We start from the raw sequence: 14,772 nt of genomic DNA, 5'->3' as shown, positions 1-14,772 counted from the left end.
CATCCCTTTGTGGCCACCTGATGATGCAGGACAGGTGAGCCCCAAGACTGGGGCTTAGCCCAGGAGGGTTCTTGGCTTTGCCCAGGAAAGAATTCAAGGGCAAGCCAGTGGTGTTAGATAGCAACCTTTTCCTGAACAGTACTACTTCTTGTGGAGCAGGGCTAACTCACAGGCAGTGTGCCTAGAATCAGCAAGGTATGGGCTCTCAGCAACTGTATTTATACTCACTTTCAATTATTTGAAAAATTAAAGGAAGGGTTAATGCAAATTGAGGGATGGGTTATTTAGAGCTTTCTAGGAAAGAGGCAGTGACTTCTGGGGCATTGCCAGAGAAAAGGGTGGTAACTTCTGGGTCATTGGCATGGCATTTGTGAACTGTCACGGCTCTGGTGGGAGTGTCTTATGCTAATGAGCAATGAGGGCAGCTAGGGATTGCTTTTGTCACCATCTGCTGGTTTTGGCCAGGCTCTTCACTTTGTCTCGTCTGGAGTAGGTTCTGTTTTGGTCAGCGGGATTATAACCAGAAAACAAGTTCTGCTGGTTTTCTATCTCACTATCACATGATAGGTACCCAAAAAATGCGTGCTGAATTGCATAAATGCTCTCACTTGATCCTAACTTAAGACTAAAGTAGCCATCAGTGTCCCACATTACCAAAGAGGACATTGGTTCAGAGCATTTATGTAATTTGCCCAAGGTTGTTCCACTACTATGGCAGAGCTGGGATTCAAACCCAGGTCTTTCCCACTCCAAAAGGCCACCTCTCTAGAAGTGCTGTTGATAGGGAAGGTCCATGAAAAGAGAGATAAAGTGAAGGGCCTGCCATAAGTGATCGGTGATTTGGCTTTAACTAATGAACATCTTTCCCTTTTTCTCTTTATTTCTTTTCTTCCATTCTAAGCTCTCTTTATTGGAAGTCATTGATATGGTTTAAACAATTCTAGACTGGACAACCAGAAGTCTTAACAACTAGAGAGAGGTTGCATCCCAGAATAAAATTTTATTAGAACTAAATCCTAAATTCAGGCTGACCTGAAGCCATGCGGCAGCCTCCAGACATTTCCCTGAGAATAAACCAAGTTCTTCTCTGTTCCTCACTCCCCACCAAGAGGGCAAAAACAGAGATAAGGTGTCAAAGTCCAAAAGCCTCCTGACTCTGCCCCCACCTTTTCCTGGCTTTGAATATTTGCCCTTTCTCCCCATCCCATCATCCCCTCCATCCCCCTTTAGAAAAATACAGTCATTGTTGAGAATGTGCATGAATTTGACACAACCCTTCCAGACAGAGAGGAGACTCCTTAGCTGGCCTCCAGAACCTGAAGTGAACTTCTGGTGCTTTCTAAACAAGCACACTCTCACATCTCCTAATGGTATCACAGCTAGGGTGTAATTCTCTAAGTGTCAGAGAACTTAAGCATTTCACAAGTTCTTTCAAGTGCAGTTGTTTCTGGGTGTCTGTTCAAACTCTCTTTATCCTCATCCCCTCTGGCTTTCAAGCCTCCCCTAAGAGATAAATATACTCCTCCTATAAAAGCATACCCTTCTTCACTTTCTATCTACAATAACTCCTTGGAAAGCCGAGATCGATCAATCAATCAATCAGACAGTATTGATTCTCTACTAAAGTGCTTTCTTCAGTTTTTTTTTAAAATAAATATTTTGAATAGATGATTCATGCACATTATTAAAATGCCAAAACTACAACCAAAAGGTATATGGTGAAATGTGAGTCTCCCTTCTAGCTCTATACCAATCTGTTATAGATTCAAACATGTTCTGTGCATATTCAAGCTCTTTTTCCCTTTTACACAAATGATAACATAATAAATACTGTTTTCTACCTAATCTCTCTAGGAGATGGGTCCACATCCATTCAGGTAGATCTAAAGATTTCGGTGACTACAGAACATTGTTATTTTGTGATGTACCAGTTGGGTTTGAAGTCAGGGACTCATCAAACCACAATTTAGAAATATCCCTTGATATTATAAAAAATAAAACTTGAGGGGTCAAAATGCTTGATAAGAAACCATACAATCAACAACTGTTTGATTACCAGAGTGCAAAAGACACCTGTAGAGAAAGGATGTGCTCTTCTTGTATTATACATAAAACTTCATTAGACAAAGGTAAGTGTCCCCCAACCCCCTACCTCCTTGGTTTTGGGAACCCGATAGTTTTGGGGCCCTTATAACCAAAGGAAAGAGTGTAGGCTATTCATGTGAGGGAATTAGACACGTTCCACTAAAGAAGAGATCTGTCTCAATCTTCACCTGTATCAAAGTGATAACTGTTTTCAGTTATAGTCATGCACCACATAAAGATATTTCAGTCAATGATGCACCGCATATAGGAGAGTGGTCTCATGAAATTATTATTATTATTATTATTATTATTTTGAGATGGAGTCTCGCTCTGTTGCCCAGGCTGGAGTGCACTGGTGCGATCTTGGCTCACTGCAAGCTCCGCCTCCCGGGTGCATGCCATTCCCCTGCCTCAGCCTCCTGAGCAGCTGGAACTACAGGCGCCCACCACCATGCCTGGCTAATTTTCTGTATTTTTAGTAGAGACAGGATTTCATGGTGTTAGCCAGGATGGTCTCGATCTCCTGACCTCATGATCCACCCGCCTCGGCCTCCCAAAGTGCTGGAATTACAGGCATGAGCCACCATGCCCGGCCATGAAATTATGATACTGAATTTTTACTGTACCTTTTCTTTCTTTCGTTTTTAATTTTTAATTTTTAAATTTTTTTGGAATTTTGCTCTTGTTGCCCAGGCTGGAGTGCAGTGGTGCAATCTCAGCTCACTGCAACCTCTGCCTCCTGGGTTCAAGCGATTCTCCTGCCTCAGCCTCTCAAGTAGCTGGGACTACAGGCGCACGCCACCACACCTGGCTAATTTTTGTATTTTTAGTAGAGACAGGGTTTCACCATGTTAGCCAGTATGGTCTCGTTCTCCTGACCTCGTGATTCACCTGCCTCGGCCTCCCAAAGTGCTGGGATTACAGGCATGAGCCACTGTGCCCAGCCACCTTTTCTGTATTTAGATATGTTTAGATACACGTATACTTATGATTGTGTTACAATTGCCTACAATATTCAGTACAGTAATATGCTGTACAGGTTTGTGACCTAGGAGGGATAGGCTATAGCATTAGCCTAGGCATGTAGCAGGCTGCACAACTAGGTTTGTGTGAGAACATGACGGTGTTCACATAATGATGAAATCTCCTAATGATGCATATCTCAGAACACATCTCTGTCATTAGGTGACACATGACTATATTATGAGTTTCCTTTAGCTATCAATCTTTTGTTCCCTTGTGGGAAGTCTGGGACAGTGAAGTGTTGGGGAAAAAAGTAGGATCAAATGAAATGTGAGGGATGTGAGGGAGAGGGTTCCTAGGTAGGGAGGTGGCCAGCTCTGTGATTGTGGTTTCTAAATCCAATTTGTCACTAAAGGGAACCAGGGCGTCCTCGGATAATCACTGATTCCAGAGTTGAGGCAAGATATGGACATTTTGGGCCTTGCTTGGTGGCTCACGCCCATAATCAAAACACTTTGGGAGGCTGAGGTAGGTGGATTGCTTGAGCCCTAGAGTTTGAGACCGGCCTGGGAAATTTGGCAAAACCCAGTCTCTACAAAAAAAGAACTGCATTGGGAGGCTGAGGCAGGTGGACCACGAGGTCAGGAGAACGAGACCATCCTGGCTAACATGGTGAAATCCCGTCTCTACTAAAAATACAAAAAAATTAGCCGGGTGTGGTGGCGGGTGCCTGTAGTCCCAGCTACTCGGGAGGCTGAGGCAGGAGAATGGCATGAACCTGGGAGGCAGAGCTTGCAGTAAGCCAAGACGCACCACTGAACTCCAGCCTGGGCGACAGAGCAAGACTCTATTTAAAAAAAAAAAAAAAAAAAAAAAAAAAAAACTGCAAAAATTAGCTGGGCATAGTGGTAAGTGCCTATAGTCTCAGCTACTTGGGAGGGTGAGGCAGTGGGAGGATCACTTCTGCCCAGGAGACGGACGTTGCAGTGAGCTGAGATTGAGCCACTGCACTGCAGCCTGGATGACAGAGGGAGACTCTCTCTCTCAAAAAAAAGAAAAAAAAAAAAAGAAAAAGAAAAGAAAAGAAGTAGACATTTTGACATACTAGAAAGTAAGGAAGATTTCAGAGATGACTCAGTTGTGTCCTAAATGCTTAGGTTAGGAACCAATAGAAAGAAACTCACTGTTCAGAGATGGAATAATTCAAGCATCTGTACTGGATTGAAATACATCAAATACGTTAAAATCCATGAGTTTATAATTATACCAGAAAAAAAAAATCCTCATAGGTCACCTTTACAGGTTGCTAGGAAACCAACTCATTACTCTGAAAACTGGTTTAAAAAGGGAAAGAATCGAGCATTTGTCTTTTGTATATGAACTGTATTTCAGGGTAACTAAATTGTTGTTGAGGGAGAGGTCTTCTTTGAGAAGCATTTCAGCTAATAGATGAAGGAAGAATGATAGAATTAGAATATCATAATTTTGCAATCATAGAAATAATGTATCCAAGCACTGGTCATCAATGGCTGTTAAAACTATTAGGGGAAATGCTGATGGGGAACTCTCTAATGGATGGACTAAGATGGCAATACCCAAACCCACTAATTAATCTTAACATTACAAAAATGGGAGAGAAGCAGACATGTGCCGCTAATGAGATGCAAAAACTCACACCACCACCTATGAAATAACTTTGTCGAAATATCAAGCCGGAATTGATCAAGGCTATAGATCTAACAGACACTTTTCAGGAAATACAGGGCTTAGGGAAACAGGTTGAATGACACCACAGGGATGCAATCAGCAAAATTCAGAATGTGGGAAACTCAACAGGACAAATGGCCCAGTTTCTTCAACAAATAAATTAGAAGAAAAAAAAAAGAAAAGAAGGCAGGGTAGCTTGTAAATGAAAAGAGAGCCAATAGACATATTAGCCAACTGCAGGTGTGGATCATGCTTGGATACTAATTTAAACAAATTGTGGAAAAAAATTAGAAAATTGGAGACAATTGAACTCTGAATACTTGTCAATATCAAGGAAGTTTCTTAGGTGTGATAAGGATGTCATGGTTATGTTTTCAAAAAGAAAATTTTTTTTTTGGAGCTACATACTAAAATATGTATGAATAAAATGATACGAAGTCTGGGATGCATCTCAAAATAATCCAGAGAAGTGGTAGAAAACAAGGGAGGGAACAAGGGTTAGAGAGAAATAGATGAAATGGAATTTCCGCACGTTGATAATTGTTGAAGTCTAATGATGGCCCATTACATTATTTTCACTATTTTGTATATCTTTGAAATGTTCTATAATATAAAGTTTTTTAAAAGTGGATATGAGGGTGGCCAGGCGTGGTGGCTCACGCCTGTAATCCCAGAACTTTGGGAGGCTGAGGCGGGCGGATCACTTGAGCTCAGGAGTTTGAGATTAGCCTGGGCAACATGATGCAACCCCATCTCTACCAAAAATACAAAAAAAAAAAAAAAAAAAAAAAAAATTAGCCGGGTGTGGTGGCAGGCGCCTGTAATCCCAGCTATTTGGGAGGCCGAGGCAAGAGAATTGCTTGAACCCAGGAGGTGGAGGTTGCAGTGAGCCAAGACTGCACCACTGCACTCCAGCCTGGGTGACACAGCAAGACTCCATCAAGAAGGAAGGAAGGAAGGAAGGAAGGAAGGAAGGAAGGAAGGAAGGAAGGAAGGAAGGAAGGAAGGAAGGAAGGAGAGAAAGAGAGGGAGGAAGGGAGGAAAGGAGAAAAGGAGGAAGGGAGGAAGGGAGGGAGGGAGGGAAAGAGAGAGAAAGAAGGAAGGAAGGAAGGAAAAGAAAGAAAGAAAGAAAGAAAGAAAGAAAGAAAGAAAGAAAGAAAGAAAGAAAGAGAAAGAGAGAAAGAAAGAAGGAAAGGATTTCTATGACAAATGGGAATAATAATCCCTATTTTCTAACTGCAGGGCCAACAGACAGGTCACCCTTTAGTACTATTTTTCCTTTAGTAGCCAATAATTTAAGGCAGACCATCAGGAACTAGTTCAGGGGAGATATGCTTCTTTTCAAAAACAAAAGGGCCCTCAAACCAAGGCTTGTCCTAGAATCTGATTAGCTGAGGTGTGGGGGGACTTTTCAGGTATCTCAGCAATGAGCAGGGCAAGCACTTGACTGGGTGATGAGGTCATGAGAGAGGCATAGCGGGCTCCCATGTCACCCTTCCCCTCTCTCTCTCAATTCTTCCTGCCTCTTTTGTGCTGCTTTGCCACTCCCAGGAGCAGGGCTACTTTGTATGGTTGTGCAGGCAGTGCACTGTACAACTCCAGGGAACTATAGAATCTGTGTGAATGGAGCCTCCTGGACTTGTGCAGCATGACTGCCTCCAGCAGAAGCCTAGTCTTCTGCGGTCTCTAAGTTTGGACTTCTTAGTCCTAGACACAGCTACTTCCTCAGGACCCAGGCTTTAGTCTCTGCTAAGGTCAATGGATAATAATGGCTTAGATCATATTAGAATTTTTTTTTTGAGATGGAGTCTTGCTCTGTCACCCAGGCTGGAGTGCAGTGGCGCGATCTTGGCTCACTGCAACCTCCGCCTCTTGGGTCCAAGCGATTCTCCTGCCTTAGCCTCCCGAGTAGCTGGGAGTACAGGTGCGTGTTACCATGCCCGGTTAATTTTTTGTATTTTTAGTAGAGACGGGGTTTCAGCATGTTGGCCAGGCTGGTCTCGAACCCCTGACCTCGTGATCTGCCTGCCTCAGCCTCCCAAAGTACTGGGATTACAGGCGTGAGCCACTTTGCCCAGCCTAGATCATATTAGAATCTTTAAGTTGGTATTTGTCTAATATTTTTACTAATATCTTTCTCATAATGGTAAAATGCATTAGTCAGGATAAGCTGACAGACAAGGTCCAGATCTCAGTCGTTTAACATAAGTAACACAAAGGAAGGATGATCTTTTGCTTGTGTCACAATCCAGTGTGGAGTGCGGGAGAAAGAGGATCTGGCCCCTTGGCCATCTGAGGCCTCTGTCAATACCTCAGAGAAGTCCTTCAGTGAGTCTGCTGAAAGTGGGGAAAGGGCATGAAAGGCATCCCCATCTGCATGGCCTCTGACTGGAGGTGACACACATCACCTTCACTCATCGTCCATGAGCAAGGACGAGGAGATAAGGAGAATGTCAAGGAAGGCAGTATTGATGTTTAAGCTTAAGAACAACCAGCTAGTCTCAGCCACAGCATGGGTAGTAACAATGCCTTATTCTAGCTAGTTAAGTGAACGTATGTCCACCCCAGAGTGCTGATGCTAACATAGAAATTCTGGCCTCCCAGAGAGGTGAGGGAGAGGGAGATATATGGCCGGACGCCTTCCTGGTCCTTCTGTAACTCTGGGCAGGTAGACTCCTTACTTCACCGACCGGGTGGTAACTGCTTTCAGAGCAGGAATATTTGGATGGGGAAATATTCAGCTATGTCTCCTTCATGTAAAGGGCTGGAGGCCCAGGGGTTTTTAAATGAAGGGAGGGAGTCCATGGATTTGCTTCAAGCATTTGGTGACTCCCTGGAGACCATATGTAAAATTTTGTGTTCATGTGCAATTTTCTAGGAAGAGGGTCCCTAATTAGGCACATAGAAGACATTCAATAAATATTCCTTCTAAAAACTCACAAAAGGGTCTTTGTTAGTCAGTGTTGTCCAGAGAAACAGAACCAATAGAATGTGTCTATAAAGATATTTATTTTAAAGAATTGGCTCACGACTGTGGAGGTTGGCAAGTCCCAAACCTGCAGGGTGGGCTGGCAGGCTGGAGACCAGGAGGAGCCAAGGCTTAAGGTCTGAAGGCTGTCAGGCCAGAGAATCCCCTCTTGCTCAAGGGGAGTCAGTCTTTTGTTCTTTTCAGGCCCTCAGTGGATTCAATGAGACCCACCCATATTAGGGAGGGCCATCTGCTGTACTCAGAGTCCACCGATTAAAATGTTAGTCTCGCCCAAAAACACCCTCACAGAAATGTCCAGAATAATGTTTGACCATATACGTCTGGGCACTGTCACTTAGCCAAATTGAGACGTAAACTTAGCCATCACAGAGTCCTTGACCCAAACAAAAGGCAAAGGTTAGGAACTACTGTTTTAGGAAGTTTCCGCCATTCTCCCTACTTCTCATCAGCTAGTCTCTATGCCTGGTCCAGCTTACTTACTCCGGTGGCATGTAACCACTCCCTTCTAGCAACTTTCCATCTATTCCACACTGAGAAAATTGGAGCAGGAATACTCAATTGAACGTTTATAAATGTTAAAGAAAGCATTACTTTTCTCCAGGATATTTTTGTTTGTTTGTTTAAGTTTTGACAGAATCTCTAGAAACGTTGCTTAATCAAAACATTTTAATCTTCCTTTTCTGTATGTGTCAGTGATCGTATAATTGGCTAAGGTGTACATCTTTCAGTTTATATTTTACATCACTGCTTCTAGTCATTTGTGTTGAAGAAATCCTCCAGCAAAATGAAGTTCCTTGAAATCACAGATTATACCTTATTTCTTTGCAATTCTCTACAGCGTTAAAAATGCTACTGGCACAGGCACAAACACTCATTAACTTGTGGTGTTGTCACATTCTGTTTTATTTTACTCCACTAACAGTAAACCACCAGCTACCCCTGGTATTAAAAATAACCCACATTTATCTTTCGGGTTGTCACTTAACTTGGACATCTCTACCTTGATTTCACAGAAGGAGCTGCACATACAGAAGACAGAGGCAAGGCTGGGGCAAGAATCATCTTACTTTCTGGTTATTTCTTTGCGTAAGTAAAGTCCAGGGATTTAATGCAGATATTCTCTTCCATCCTCCTTTAGCCTAACTTAATCCTCATCTGAAAAAGTCCAGTGAGGTGGGTTTGCAAGAAAAAACTCTTTCTGCTCATTCTTCTGCAGGGCCCCTACTGGTGCTGTAATGTGGTATGGCTGAGACTTCCCTTCCTTACCCTGAGAAAGAAAGGATGTTCTGTTTCGTGAAGTATTAAGGGACCTGGATAGGTCAGTGCTGCTCTATTAATATAAAATGAGATTATTCACCAGCTGTTGTTTCTTTGCTTTCAGCAGAGCCATTGAAACGTTTGCAAAATAGCAGAGGGTTCCAGATGGGAGGAGCCATTGTTCAAAGTCCAGACCACCCAGCGGGCATGTCAGGTAATGGGCTTCACATCTGACCCCTGCAGAAATTTGATAACACATTAAGGGTGTCATATGATTGGTCTGTACCATTGGGGAAAATACCCTCCTTTTCCTTCCTGCTGACTTCTTTTTCCCCATTATCTTCCCTCTCCTCTTGTAGGACCACAAATCCTCCTAAAAATCTATTCAAAAGAAGTTACTAGATTAAGTTAAAGTTAAACTCAGTTAAAAAGATAGTAAATGTTGTTTTGCTGTCAAATTTGTCTTTTGCAGCTCACAACATGACCTGCTTATGTGTTTGATTTTCAGACCCGTAAGACGTTATCCCCAACGGAAGAAACAATGGCAGAGAAAGGTATTTACGTAGAGCAGCAAGCCCCTCAGATTTAATGTGCATGCAAATCAACTGGGATTCCTGTTCAAATGTTTCAGTAGGTCTGGAAGGGGCCCAATAATCTGCATTTCTAGCAAGCAACCAGGGGATGAGGAACTCTTTGAGTGGCAAGAATGTGGATTGGATGTTGTTCAACTGCTTCTATTTTGTAGCACATCTGTCAATTTGACTAAGCTATAGAAAATACAGGGTGACAAACTTTTCTCCTTAAAACTGAATTCCTTAATGCTTTGTTACAGAAATATATGAGGATAGAGCATTGTTCATTATCCCTTTTTTTAAAAAAGGTTCTTTCTACTGATGATCATTCAACCTTCATTACCATTTTTGTTGCTTTTCCCCTGTGAGCACAGGACACTTATTCTCTATCTGGATCTAGTATACTAAGCTATAACCATCTCTCCCAGGAAATCATGTGTTTGCTGGGAGTGAATTTTCCAGAAGGCACCTTGGCCTCATGACACAGAAGGTCTGATTTCAACTCTGCCAGTGAAGAACTGAGAGACCCTGGACAAGTTGTCTCGCCTTTCTGATCAATTGCTATACCTAAAATAGGTACACTGTGTGGGGGGAAGCGATTAAAATTTTTGAAAACATTTTAATTTTTTGGTTTATTATTATTTTTTATAGAGATGGGGTCTCACTATGGTGCCCAAGTTGGTTCAAACTCCTGAACTCAAGCGATCTTTCCTTGACGGCCTCCCATAGTGCTGGAATTATAGGCATGAGTTACCACTCCCCACCAAAAATTTAAAAAACAGTTTTGAGTGGGAAAATAGAACTATCAACTTCACAGGATTATTTTAAGCTTTAAATGAGATAGTGTATGCAAATTACTTACTATATTACATGAAGTAAGAACTAATCCTCATAAAGTCATGTGAAATGCTCCATAAAGCAGGCTTAAAAACAAACAAACAACCTCTGAAATTTACATTCAGAATTGCTACAATGTTTTCCTGTGATCCATATTGGAAGGAAATCTTTCCAAGACATCTCCCATCCCTGCCTTGTTTAATGGTGTCTCCTGAATTCACTTTAGCTCTTTCCTCATGACTCAGGGTCCCTGTTTTGCAACGAGTGACTGTACTGTCCTAGAACATAGGGATGACCTCAGTGAGGGGTTTTTCTACTGTCCACCCTCCCCTCTCCCTCCTCCACCCACACTCTCACAGCCGTGTTCATAGTTCCATAATAGCCCTTACCACACTGTGGCAAAAATATCTGTTTACTCAGCTTTTTGGCCTGGGACCCCCTTTCTTGGGGCAGGGGTCAGGTCCTCAGTAAATGTTTCCCCAGGCCCCATTTAAAGGGTTGGGTGTCCAGAACTCAGCAGCGTGGCTTGTGTTCAATCATTCCAACACTTTAAAATGCCCCCATGTCCTCGGCCAAGTACTGAAAGCACTGCTCTGTTTTATCTTTTCCAGATAACCAAGGACAGAAATTACATTCCTCCGTAGAACCTTGTAATGGTTTTAAGTAACTGAAGGACCAAGAAGATATTTACTCTTCGGCTAAAATGTAAGCCTAGTCTGTCTTCTTTGCTTTTTCTTTTGGGTCTTTGTTCTGCTTCCATTGACGGCAAGGACATTGGAACCAGACAGCCTTGGGTTCAAATATTGATCTACGCTTTAGTAGCTATCTGACTCTGAGTGAGTCACTTAAATTCTCTGCTACTCGGCTTCCATATCTGCAAAAATGAGATAATTCTCAGCCTGCAGAATTGCTGTGCATGTGGAGAAGCAGTAAAGGTAGAAAGATGAGTAAAACTCCTGTAAGGACGGAGTTTTGATTCCCCTGGCTTTGATAACCTTGCTAGGATTGAGGCAGGAGTAGGACTCTAAAGGGCCTTCCTGAGTAATGTTAGATGGCTCTTACCCAGGCTTCCAGAGCATCGCCTAGTCATAGTTGGGCATTACACTTTGCAGAGCACACAGGTGAGTAGGACACCAAGCTACTCAGGGTGGCTAAGTCTGGTGGTTTTCTTCCCAACAGTCATTCTCTCCTCACCTTTCATCCTTGCTCTCAGAATCCACTTTCCAACTCCAGAGGCTTAAAATGCCAATAAAGTTTGAACATCCCTAATTTCAAAATCTGAAATCCAAAATGCCTCAAAATCCAACGTTTTTTGAGTGTCAACATGGTGCTCAAAGGAAATGCTCATCAGAACATTCAGGTTTTGGGTTTTTGGATTAGGGATGCTCAATTGGTAAGTATGCTCAATTGGTAAGCTCAATTGGTAAGTACTCAAAAAGTAAGCAAATATTTCAAAATCGGGAGGAAAAAAAATCTGAACTCTGAAACACTTCTGGTCCCAAGAAGTTTTTGAGTATTTTGGGATACTCAACCTGAATAACTTTTTTTTTTTTTTTTTTTTGGAGATAGAGTCATGCTCTGCCGCCCAGGCTGGAGTGCAATGGCGCAATCTTGGCTCACTACAACTTCTGCCTCCTGGGTTCAAGCGGTTCTCCTGTCTCAGCTGAATAACTTTTATTATTAGGGCATAAGCATGTAACCCAACCCCAGTGGAGGAGTTTAAAGGTAAGTCTTCTGAGATGTTTCTGTGAAAGTTTTTCCTTTATGAAGTGGGGAGGAGGAATAATGGTCCTCTTCCTATCTTTAGATGTAGCTATGTGTGAACATAATTCCTGGAGCTATGGCAGCCTACTTGGGAAACTCTGAGGATGCAAACCAACATGCTGGGGATAGCACACAGGAAAGCAGAAAGCACATGGGTTGAGTGCTTGATGATATTGTTGGGTCCCTGAATTCACTAAGCCTGAAAATGATACCCCCGGAGATAATAAACATTATTTAAGCTTTATGTAGTTACATATTCCATTATTTGTTACTTCAGTATGCATTCAGCATACAACTGAGACGGCTAAGCTTCGAGGTGTGGGGAGAAGGAGGAGGATTGATGGTAGCGCAGCAGAAAAGGAAATTAGAGAAAGGCCGCTTCTATTGGGTATGCACTATAAATCTCTACTCCACTCTTTTGGGGAAGCCTCAGTCAATTCCACATGGTTCGTGAATACTTCTGGTGTTCATGGATTGTTCTGGGGCACTTGAAGAAGGGTTGAGATCTATATCAAGAATGATGCCTGATGAAAACAGAGGCCCAGCTGGAAACAGCTGCACTTCTGGGATACATAAGAATTTGAGATTATATGCAATAAATGATAGATGCTATTATCACTATATGAAATAAATGACAGATGCTATGATTACTATATTATCCGTATTATCTTAGCCCCTGACTGGTAGGCAGAAAGGAGGTAGAAACTAGATGCTCGTGGGTGGGGATGTACCTGGAGCAGACCCTGTAGTTGTCCTTGAGAAGAAGCCTGTGACCAAGGCTATATGAAGACAGCAAGGGACTGAGCAGCAACTGGCAGCAGCCCCAGTGGATGAGCAGTAGCAGAGCTTCTGTAACTCTACAGATGGGACCAAAGACTGGATCCCAATTAGCGGAACGAAGGTCTGAAATCAGAGCAGGCTCAACACAAGTCTTACTTATTGTTTTGGAACATGGTTTCCTGAATTCTCCCTGACTAGGAAAGAACTGGTTCTATATCTCAGGTTGGGACTGACCTTCAACCTTCCACACAGAAATGAAGTTGCCTTAAGAATGTTACACATCAGCCAGGTGCAGTGGCTCATGCCTGTTATCCCAGCACTTTGGGAAGCTGAGGTGGGTGGATCACCTGAGGTCAGGAGTTCCAGACCAGCCTGGCCAACACAGTGAAACCCCATCTCTACTAAAACTACAGAAAATTATCTAGGCGTGGTGGTGGGCGCCTGTAATCCCAGTTACTTGGGAGGCTGAGGCAGGAGAATCACTTGAACCTGAGAGGCAGAAGTTGCAGCGAGCCGAGATTGCACCATTGCACTCCAGCCTGGGCAACAAGAATGAAACTCTATGTCAAAAAAAAAAAAAAAAAAAAAAAAAAAAAAAAAAAGAATGTCATACACATACCACACATGTAGAAATACATATAAATTCTCCTTCTTTGTCTCGGTCTCTCTTTTTCTCTGTACGTGCATATCTCCTTATCTTAACCTCTCACAAAGGGCCTTGGGTGCTAACCTAACATACCCAGACAGCTACAGGGAGTCCTCAAAGCCAGGGATTTGCTTTGGTCAGTGGGGTATCAAAGGACATAACATACACCATATTTGAACTGAGGCTTTAAAGGGCCATTGGGTATTTTGCTCTTTTCATTCTGCCACGGAGATGACAGGTCTTGCTTGACTGGGGGCTCCTGCTGCAGCCTTGGTCCCCGAATGTGAAAACACATGGAGCAGAAGCAGAGCATTCACTGATGTGATGGCAGACGTGTAACGGCAGAGTGAGGAACGTGGGTTGTTACAAGCCCTTGGGATTTAGGAAGTCATTTGTTACTGTGGTAAAGCTGACTAGTAAATCCAGACAATCACCCAGATTGCCAAGCCGAGGGACATCATAAATTTTTGTTGGTTTAAGTCACTACATTTAGGGTCTTTGTAAGGCAGGAATAGATAGCTGGAGGCTGAGTGACTTCAGACACTGAAAAGGTTCAGGACTCAAATGATGCCCACAGGGTTCAATGTCCCTGCTTCTCTTAACTCCACCTTCACCCTGGATGGGCTATTACTCCAGCTCTGTGCAGCAGACTCCAGCAGCCTTAGATGATGATGCAGTATTTCCAGGCTCATATCTTTCCAGGTTCAAGTCCAATAGAAAGAGAGCTTCTTTTCTGGCCATGCCTACAAAAGCCCTGAGGTTCACTCGGAATAAACAGACAGGCTGAGGTCATGGTCCCCCCCGGTGAGACACTCACTGTGGGGGTGGGGATGGCGGCGGCTGGAGAAGGGAGTGTATCTGTTATGAGTCTTTCAGTTGAAACTCAAACGGCCATTTTAAAAAGGGAATTTATTTAGCCACGTAACTAAAAAGAAGAAAAATTCATGGATGGTTCCAACTTCAGGTGTGCTATGATTTGGAGCTAAAGTAATGTCACTAGGACTCACCTCTTGACTTTTCAAAATTACTGACAGACAAAATTACGGAGATATGTTCCCCACCGGGAATTATGAAAACTAAGGATAAGTGGGTTTTGATGACGGTAATAGGTTCCATTCAAATGTTTGGGTTCTTCATTTAATTTGGTTTCTACAAGTAACCATAAACTATAA

The 14,772-nt window shown here is 42.8% G+C and overlaps 1 long non-coding RNA gene across 4 annotated transcripts in view; it reads left to right on the top strand.

The window, feature by feature from the left end:
• The window catches only part of LOC103214431 (uncharacterized), a 56,199-nt gene that overhangs the window by 29,138 nt on the left and 12,289 nt on the right, over positions 1–14,772 (top strand). For all 4 annotated transcript variants that reach the window (XR_489530.3, XR_012092543.1, XR_012092541.1 and 1 more), the window contains 6 exons: positions 8,758–8,830; positions 9,126–9,215; positions 9,510–9,555; positions 10,002–10,149; positions 11,022–11,115; positions 11,980–12,135. This is a non-coding gene — a long non-coding RNA (uncharacterized lncRNA). The remainder of the gene's footprint in view (positions 1–8,757; positions 8,831–9,125; positions 9,216–9,509; positions 9,556–10,001; positions 10,150–11,021; positions 11,116–11,979; positions 12,136–14,772) is intronic.

This window comes from Chlorocebus sabaeus, chromosome 3 (genome assembly GCF_047675955.1).
Source record: "Chlorocebus sabaeus isolate Y175 chromosome 3, mChlSab1.0.hap1, whole genome shotgun sequence".
Lineage (NCBI taxonomy): Eukaryota > Metazoa > Chordata > Mammalia > Primates > Cercopithecidae > Chlorocebus > Chlorocebus sabaeus.
Note: the sequence above shows the minus strand (reverse complement) of the source record. Positions and strands in the feature narration are given on the sequence as shown.